Source organism: Enhydra lutris, unplaced genomic scaffold, assembly GCF_002288905.1.
Source record: "Enhydra lutris kenyoni isolate GAN:26980312 unplaced genomic scaffold, ASM228890v2 scaffoldscaffold68, whole genome shotgun sequence".
In the NCBI taxonomy this organism is placed as follows: Eukaryota; Metazoa; Chordata; class Mammalia; order Carnivora; family Mustelidae; genus Enhydra; species Enhydra lutris.
This window is the reverse complement of record NW_019154152.1, coordinates 5,364,273-5,373,160: the sequence shown is the minus strand read 5'-3', so window position 1 is coordinate 5,373,160 and position 8,888 is coordinate 5,364,273.

Here is an 8,888-nt window from a genome sequence, read left to right as displayed (position 1 = left end):
ACACACACACACACACACACACACACACACACACACACACACACACACACACACACACCCAGTTTCTATCAGTTATTTCTGAACATACCCAGGAATGTTTCTATGTGGTTATGGCAGGACATGACACGACACAACACACACACACACACACACACACACACACAACCAGTTTCTATCAGTTATTTCTGAACATACCCAGGAATGTCTTCTATGAGCCATCTCCTTTACCATGTGCCTGGCCAGGATGCTTCCTCCTACCTGACCTCCTTCCATGAGATTTTCTGTCCTTCACTTCCTGTAAAGCCATGTACATGTGCCATGCCACATCACTTGCTGGTCCCCACCTTGATAACAATAATGTATAGGGCCAGAATACTGTCTGTTCCTAGAGATGGTCCCCCTATTGCTGATAAATTACTGAAATCCCTAGAATACCAAAGTAACACAAGGTTTAGTACCAACGCAGGGAGAATTTTAAAACTTTCAGAGGAATGCTAAATGAGTATTGTTGGTTTCCCAGTGTCCTAAGGTAACACTTGAGGAAAACAGTCCCTCCTCTCTAAACCCTAAGATTTTCAAATACATGAAATACATTATTTATTTTTACCAACATTATATATTTTAAAAAATTGAACCACCTTTTTCTTATCTTTTAGCTATCTCTTCTGGGATGTATCTCCATAATAATACACTTATAACTAGTTCTTGATTTTTCAGTTTGGTCTATTATTCTACTTACTCTTAGAAGAAATAGACTATGCAGGGGCACCTGGGTGGCTCAGTGGGTTAAGCCTCTGCCTTCGGCTCAGGTCATAATCTCAGGGTCCTGGGATCGAGCCCCGCATTGGGCTCTCTGCTCAGCGGGAAGCCTGCTTCCTCCTCTCTCTCTGCCTGCCTCTCTGCCTACTTGTGATCTCTGTCAAATAAATAAATAAAATCTTAAAAAAAAAAAGAAATAGACTATGCATATATACTCTAATGCCCTCTTGAAACACATATATTATTTCTCTATCCTTCAATGTATCTCTATCACTTTAGGTAAATAATCTCAATATATTATTATGACTGTATGTATTATTCATAGTTGGTTCCATTAGCATAATATTATATTTTGGTTTTTTGAAATTAGCCATTGCCTCTTTTTCCATGCTTTAAGTGGCTAGCACTTAAGTACCTATAATTCATTTATCTAAAACTCTCAATACATTCAAACACATCAGGTAGCCTATCAGTTTATTTTTCAAACTGGAGACAACCCTCCAGGAGTCGATCATTATCCTTCATTCTGGATTAGTTGTTCTCTAAGCCTGCTGTACAGTTTTTGTCCTAGGATAATTTATCATTTCTTCTCTTTTCTACTTCTTTTATTCTGCAAGATTTCCATATTCCAAGTCTTCCTTTAAATTTTTACATTTAAATTATCCTGTCTTACATTTACTAGAGTACCTTCTTGTCCACTCTTCCCTCACCCTTTAAATAGCATTCTGTTCCATCGGGGTATGCAATATCTTATTTATCTGAGAATATTTCTAATGTTGTATTTCTTGAATTGTCTGTGTTGAGTTTTTCAGTCCTTGTTTCTGTCTTTTGTGTTAGAAACTTTTCTTAAATGTCTGGAGATCCTTGACCATCCATTCATATGTAAGAGTGTGTTTAAGAAGGAGAGCTGATTGGAAGCCCTATGTACATGACAAGGCTTGTAATTAGGACACCCTGCAGTATTTTTCGAAATTCTGGTTGCAAACCCATTAGTGATCTGTGAAATAAATTAGTCAGTTACAACCAACCTTCTTCCCACCTGTCCCAAATGACAGAATAGAATGGAAAATATTATATAACATATAAAGATTATTTTGTGAGGGGTGCCTGGGTGGCTCAGTGGGTTAAGGCCTCTGCCTTCGGCTTGGGTCATGATCCCAGAGTCCTGGGATTGAGCCCCGCATCAGGCTCTCTGCTCAGCGGGGAGCCTGCTTCCTCCTCTCTCTCCGCCTGCCTCTCTGCCTACTTGTGATCTCTGTCAAATGAATAAATAAAATCTTTTAAAAAAAATTATTTTGTGAAACTTTGGTTTTATGCATGTACACATCATATATGCATATTAAATACTGAGTCAATCCCATAAAGTGGGGATTTGTTATTGTGGGTGTTTTTTCAAAGAGTTTCTAAAATTACCACTTAGTGAGCTCAAGGAGATCTCCAAGTATCAAAATAGGTGAGTTTTTCTCTTGGAAGGAAAGGTAATTTTCTCTGGAGAAAAATTCCTCCAAACTTCTGCTTGCTAGTCTGGTAGCTAGTGTTCATTCATTCACGTATTTGCTGAATACTTACATGCTAAACACTGTTCTCAGTACTGGGTATACATCAGTATATAAAAAGACAAAACTCCCTACCTTCTTGGAACTAAGATTCTAGAGGGGAAGACAGACAATAAACAAACATGTTAAGTTACACAATGGTATGGTACTGTACTACAGTAACAGAAGGGAAAGCTGCATATATGCATACAGATTCCAATAAAGGGGTAGATATGGTGGGGGTGGTGATTGTTACAATTATTTCATGAATGAAATTGAAAGCAAAGTAATCATCTAAGAGTGAGAATGGGGAAAGAAGTGTTAGAAATTTGAGAAGTAAAGAAGGTATGAAATAACCTAGGACATAGCCCAGCAAACTACAGCTGGGGGCCAAATCCTGTTTTTATATCGCCTGCAAGCTAAGGATAATTTTTATACTTTTAAATGGTTGGGGGAAAAATAAAGATGAATACTATATTGTGACAACATAAAGATTACATAAAATTCAAATTCAACTCATTTACATTTTGCCTATGTACTTTCTGCTAAAATGGCAGAGTAGATTAGTTGTGAAAAAGACTGCATGACATGCAAAGCCTAAAATACTTATTATCTGGCTCTTTACAGAAAAAGTTAGTGGAGCTCTGATCTAGGACAATGGGAAGGGGAATGACTAGGAAGATACAATGTTGGGCAGCAGTAAGGGTCTAAGAGATATGGACATGAATTTAAGGTAAGACCAATCACATTAATTTTCAACAAAGGAGGCAGGAATATGCAATGGGAAAAAGACAATCTCTTCAACAAATGGTGCTGGAAAGCTGGACAGCTACTTGCAAAAGAATGAAACTAGACCATTTTCTTACACCATACACAAAAATAAAATCGATTAAGGATCTAAATGTGAGACTTAGGGGCGCCTGGGTGGCTCAGTGGGTTAAGCCGCTGCCTTCGGCTCAGGTCATGATCTCAGGGTCCTGGGATCGAGTCCCGCATTGGGCTCTCTGCTCAGCAGGGAGCCTGCTTCCCACCCCCACCCCTCTCTCTGCCTGCCTCTCTGTCTACTTGTGATTTCTCTCTGTCAAATAAATAAATAAAATCTTTAAAAAAAATGGAATTTAAAAAAAAAATAAATGTGAGACTTAAACCATAAAAATCTTAGAAGAGAGTACAGGCAGTAATTTCTCTGACATCAGCCATAACATCATTTTTCTAGACATGTCTCCTGAAGCAAGGGAAACAAAAGCAAAACTAAACTATTGGGACTATATCAAAATAAAAAGCTTCTGCACAGCAAAGGAAACAATTGACAAAACCATAAGACAACCTACCAAATGGAAGAAGATAATTGCAAATAACATATCCAATAAAGGGTTAGTATCCAAAATATATAAAGAACTTATGCAAATCAGCACCAGTAAAAAAATCCAATTAAAAATGGGCAGAAGACATGAATAGACATCTCTCCAAAGAAGACATACAGATGGTCAAAAGACACATGAAAAGTTGCTCAACGTCACCCATCATCAATGAAATGCAAATCAAAACCACAATGAGATATTGCCCCGTACCTGTCAGAATTGCTAAAATAACTCAAGAAACAAGTGTCGGCAAGGATGTGGAGAAAAAAACTCCTGTGCTCTGTTGGTGGGAATGCAAACTGGCACAGCTAATGTGGAAAACAGTATGCAGGTTCCTCAAAAAATTCAAAATAGAACTATCCTATGATCCAGTAATCATACTACTGGGTATTTACTCAAAGAATTCAAAAACAAATTTGAAGGATATATGCATTCCTTTGTTTACTGCAGGATTATTTACCATATCCAAAGTATGGAAGCAGTCCCAGTGTCCCATTGACTGATGAATGGATAAAGATGGAGTATGTACACACACACACACACACACACACACACACACACACAGAAATATTATTCAGTCATAAAAAAAGAACACCTTGCCATTTGTGACAACATGGATGGATCTAGAGAGTATAAATGCTAAGCAAAACAAGACACTCAGACAAAAACAAAAGCCATGTGATTTCACTCATGTGGAATTTAATAAACAAAACAAATGAACAAAGGGGAAAACAAGATAGACAAACCAAAAACACACTTTTAACTGTAGAGAACAAATGGTTACCAGAAGGGTGGTAGGAGGGGGCTTGGGTAAAATAGGTGAAGAGGATTTAAGAGCACACTTATCTTGATGAGCATTGAGTAATATATGGAACTGTTAAATCACTATATTGTACACCTGAAACTAATATAACACTGTATGTTAGTTATACTTAAAATAAAAAAGGGTAAAATACATTTAAAAAAATAAAGTGAGACCAATCAGCATGGTTACTGCACAGGTTTAGGCAAAGAACTGGCTTTAACCAATATTGTGGTTTTGTGAAATGACAAAAAGAGAGGGTAAATGGAGTTAAAAGTATATGCAAGTGAATCATTATACTGACTGATCCTGGGATCTAAACTGGTTATGAAGTGAGGAAAGGAACTCAGGAAGGGTATGGACAATGAAAGGTGGTAGTCAAAAGAGTGTTGAAATCAAGTTACTAGAAGGCTGGGAGATAAAAGGTAGTGGTCAGACAGTGAGATACATCAGCCTGACATTATGGAGGGGTTAGTTTTGGGAACTAAGAAAATCAAAGGTATGACCATGGGAATGAATGCAGGAATGGGAGAGGATAATATTAGTGGAACACTGTTATTCAAGGAATATGTCAGGGTGTTGAAAGGATTATCCACATACGTAATTTAATCACCAAGAATTAAATCAGGAGTAGTGTTGTGGGGAGTGAAATGAGCCAAGAGCTAATCTTTTTGAGAAATGAGAGTGAATGACCCAGAGATTTTTATGGATGACAGCAATAATGAAGGGAAATAAGTGATACAATTTGATGGCATGAGACTCAAAGCTGGGGAGTTTTAAAGGAATACAAAGAGAGAAATGTCTGGAAACAGTGATAAGGAACAAGAAGAACATCTACTTCCAACTCTTGATCAGTAATAGGACTGTGGGAGGAAAAAAACCACCTGAGAGGGCTGCAGTGAAAGCATTGTCCTAAGAGCAGAGCCAGGGACAGAAGTGCCTGATGCTTCAGAATGCTCAACTTTAAATTCCCATTTTCAGTGAGATGCCTCCTCCCAGCTCCCACCTGTTCTTGGTGACTGGGAAGAATCCTGGAAAGAGTGAGCCAGTCAGACATGTCTGACCCCTTAACAAAAGTCTTACTGGCAACACCTTATTAAAAATGTGGACTGTGGGGCGCCTGGGTGGCTCAGCGGGTTAAAGCTTCTGCCTTCAGCTCGAGTCGTGATCCTAGGGTCCTGGGATCGAGCCCCACATCAGGCTCTCTGCTCAGCAGGGAGCCTGCTTCCCTTCCTCTCTCTGCCTGCCTCTCTGCCTGCCTGTGATCTCTGTCTGTCAAATAAATAAATAAATAAAATCTTTAAAAAAAAAATGTGGACTGAAAATACAGTTTCCTCCTGAAACACCACTAAAATGACAGCAAAGCAATATTAAATGATATAAATCAATGAGGACAAAGAACATGGGAGAAAAGATAATAGCACTCAAACACGGTCAACAAAATCTTTGAATCTGGCAGGTAAAAGACAAGCAACAACTGTTGGAGCAGTTCAAAGAAAGCAGAAACCTAATGGGGGGTGGGGCTGAGGGCAAGGGGACAATAATAATAATAAGCAAGCAAATGTATACCACAGAACCCCAGAAAATACTGAGTGAGGAGTCTAATTCAGTTTCTCCAGAGGACAAAAGAATGAACAAATGAATGAGTAAGAGGAGAGGATTTCAGGTCTAATTTACTTTACAGTCTTTCAAGTAATCTTTGTGTTTTTAGCCCTCTACCCTTACCCCTTGCTATTCAGATAATTGATGTCTCCAACTCCTCACTCAGTCTTTTCTGGTTCAGACAGATCTGAATCACAGTGGTGGAATCAACTTAGGCTGATGCTGGGATTCCCGCTTTGGTTTTGTTTCCCTTTAATCATCACTCTTTTCATTGCTGCCCTTCCCCTTACTCCTAACTCCTGAGCCTTACTATTTCTTAAATTCTACTCTCCATGGGGCATGCCCAGCTATTCATACTCTCTAGCTATCCTTCCTCAGAGCTTAGCACTGGCCCCCTTCACACACCCCTGTGGTCCAATTGGTCTTCATGAGACCTGTTCACTTTAATATACTCCCCACGGGTTCGAATCTGTCACAGAGAAACTATTATGAACTCAGACATGTGTGGGAACAGTTTCTGTAGAACTTTCAAAATAGAGTAATTGCTTCTTCATATGATCAGACCCAGCACTGGTCAAATTCTCATGTCCTTACCCATTTTCAAAATAAGTAAGATGGGAATCACTATAGCAGCTCCCCACGTACAAGTCATCCAGTATATCCATGGAGCCCAGCAGTTCATAACAGAATCCCAAGACATTCCACCTTAGTTTGTCACATGATGAAAGCAAAGTTAAATTCCTATTACTTAAGCTCATAATACAAAGATTTCATTTCCCCCTTCCTTTACCCTCCAAGTCTCTCCTTTGGCACAAACACAAGTATGTCCACTAGGTCAGCCATACTCTGTTTTCCCAACCTGTTTCTCCTGTTTCAGGAAACTGGCATGGTTTGAGTAAGTCAACATCAAAGTATGTGATTTCCCTAGAGAGTTAACTTTTCTGTATTAATACAAATTTGGAGGCTACTCTGGCTCTAGTAAAAGCAATGCTAAGGGAGTGCCTGGATGGCTCAGTCGTTAATTGTCTGCCTTTGGCTCAGGTCATAATCCCAGGGTCCTGGGATCAAGCCCATCAGGCTCCCTGCTCAACCAGAGAGCCTGCTTCTCCCTCTCCCACTCCCTGCTTGTGTTCCCTCTCTCACTGTATCTCTCTCTGTCAAATAAATAAATAAAATCTTAAAAAAAGAAGCTAAAAAAAAAAAAGCAACACTAAGATTGAATTACCCTTTCTGATTTTGGTGGCGGTGATTTGCTGGTTAGAGACACAGGTCTAGGAAAGAGAGTGAAAGGGTGGGCTGAAAAGAAAGAACAAAGTTTGTAGTCATCAGGCTACTTGAACGTTTGAACTGATCACTACTAAAAAAATCAGATAAAGACCCATTTTTCTCCATTTTGGCCAGATATCTGGCAGCCCCAGTCTTCCAGAACATACCACGACCCATGAATAAAAGTATCTTTAAGAAAACAGTTATCACAGTGTCCACATGCTTGACACAATGTGAGAAACAGCTGCCAGTAGGTCACTGGCCAGACAAATAAGACAGTAGCATAGTATAACTCAGGATACACTAATAATGGAAGGAAGAGGTGGCAGCTGACAGAGGAGTCCAAGCTATAATAAAAACTAGTTTGTCTCTGCTTTCTGATTCCATGAGAACAGTAACCTTCAACCCTTCCAATCTGGGTAAAGAAGATCATAACTCAAGGCCAAATTAATGAGTTTGTTTGTAGTGATGGCAGGGAGTCAATAAGAGACTACATTTGGTTTACAATGCCATTTAATAAAGATGTCCTAGAGAATCAAAGAATTTTGGCATTAGAAATTACTTTGGAGAGACACCTGGGTGGCTCAGTTGGTTAAGCCACTGCCTTCGGCTCAGGTCATGATCTTGGAGTCTTGGGCTGGAGTCCCACATCAGGCTCCTTGCTCGGTGGGGAGCCTGCTTCTATCTCTGCCTCTGCCTGCCATTCTGCCTGCTTGTGCTCTCTCTCTCTCTGACAAATAAATAAATAAAATCTTTAAAAAAAAAAGAAAGGAAGAAATTATTTTGGATGCTGTGAAATGTGTAAGCCTGATGATTCACAGACCTGTACCTTGGGGGCAAATAATATATATGTTAATAAAAAATTAAAAAAAATAAAATTATGCATTATTGAAAAGCCTTAAAAAAAAGGAATTACTTTTGGGGTCTCTTTATTCCACCCTCTATCCAATGCCAAAATCTTTCACAATATTGTTAGGAAATGATCATCCCACCTTTCACTTCCAGTGAAAGAAAATTTAGAGATAATTCATTTAATTCATTTTGCTAAATAGTTGTACCTTGATACCACTCTGAGCCTTAGCTTTTCCTTCTGCAAAACTATGAACAATACTACCTTCTTTGCAAGTATTCTCATAGGCCCTGGTTTACAATAGATGTTTCCCTCCAATTGAGCTAGGATATGTATGCCTCTCTGCAACCTCCACCTACTGGAAATGCTCGCCTTCTGGTGCCAGAAAGAACATTTTCCATGACAGCTCTGAAGACAAGAATCATGTTATCATTGTCCTTTCCTAGATACTCCACAAATTGCATACATGTCTCTATCTTACAAATGACAACTACATACAGACTCCTTAATACTTTTTTTTTTTAACACCACACAAGCTTTATTTGTACAATCTGTAAGATTTCTAAATCTGTCAGACCTTAATACTTTTATACTCCTTAACTAAACACCAACATCTTCGTCACATAAACTTTTGTTAATCCAAGCTCTCCCCCACTGTATAAGAGCAATAGATTTTTTAAAAATGAAAGTTAAGATGTATTTTTTAGCTCTTT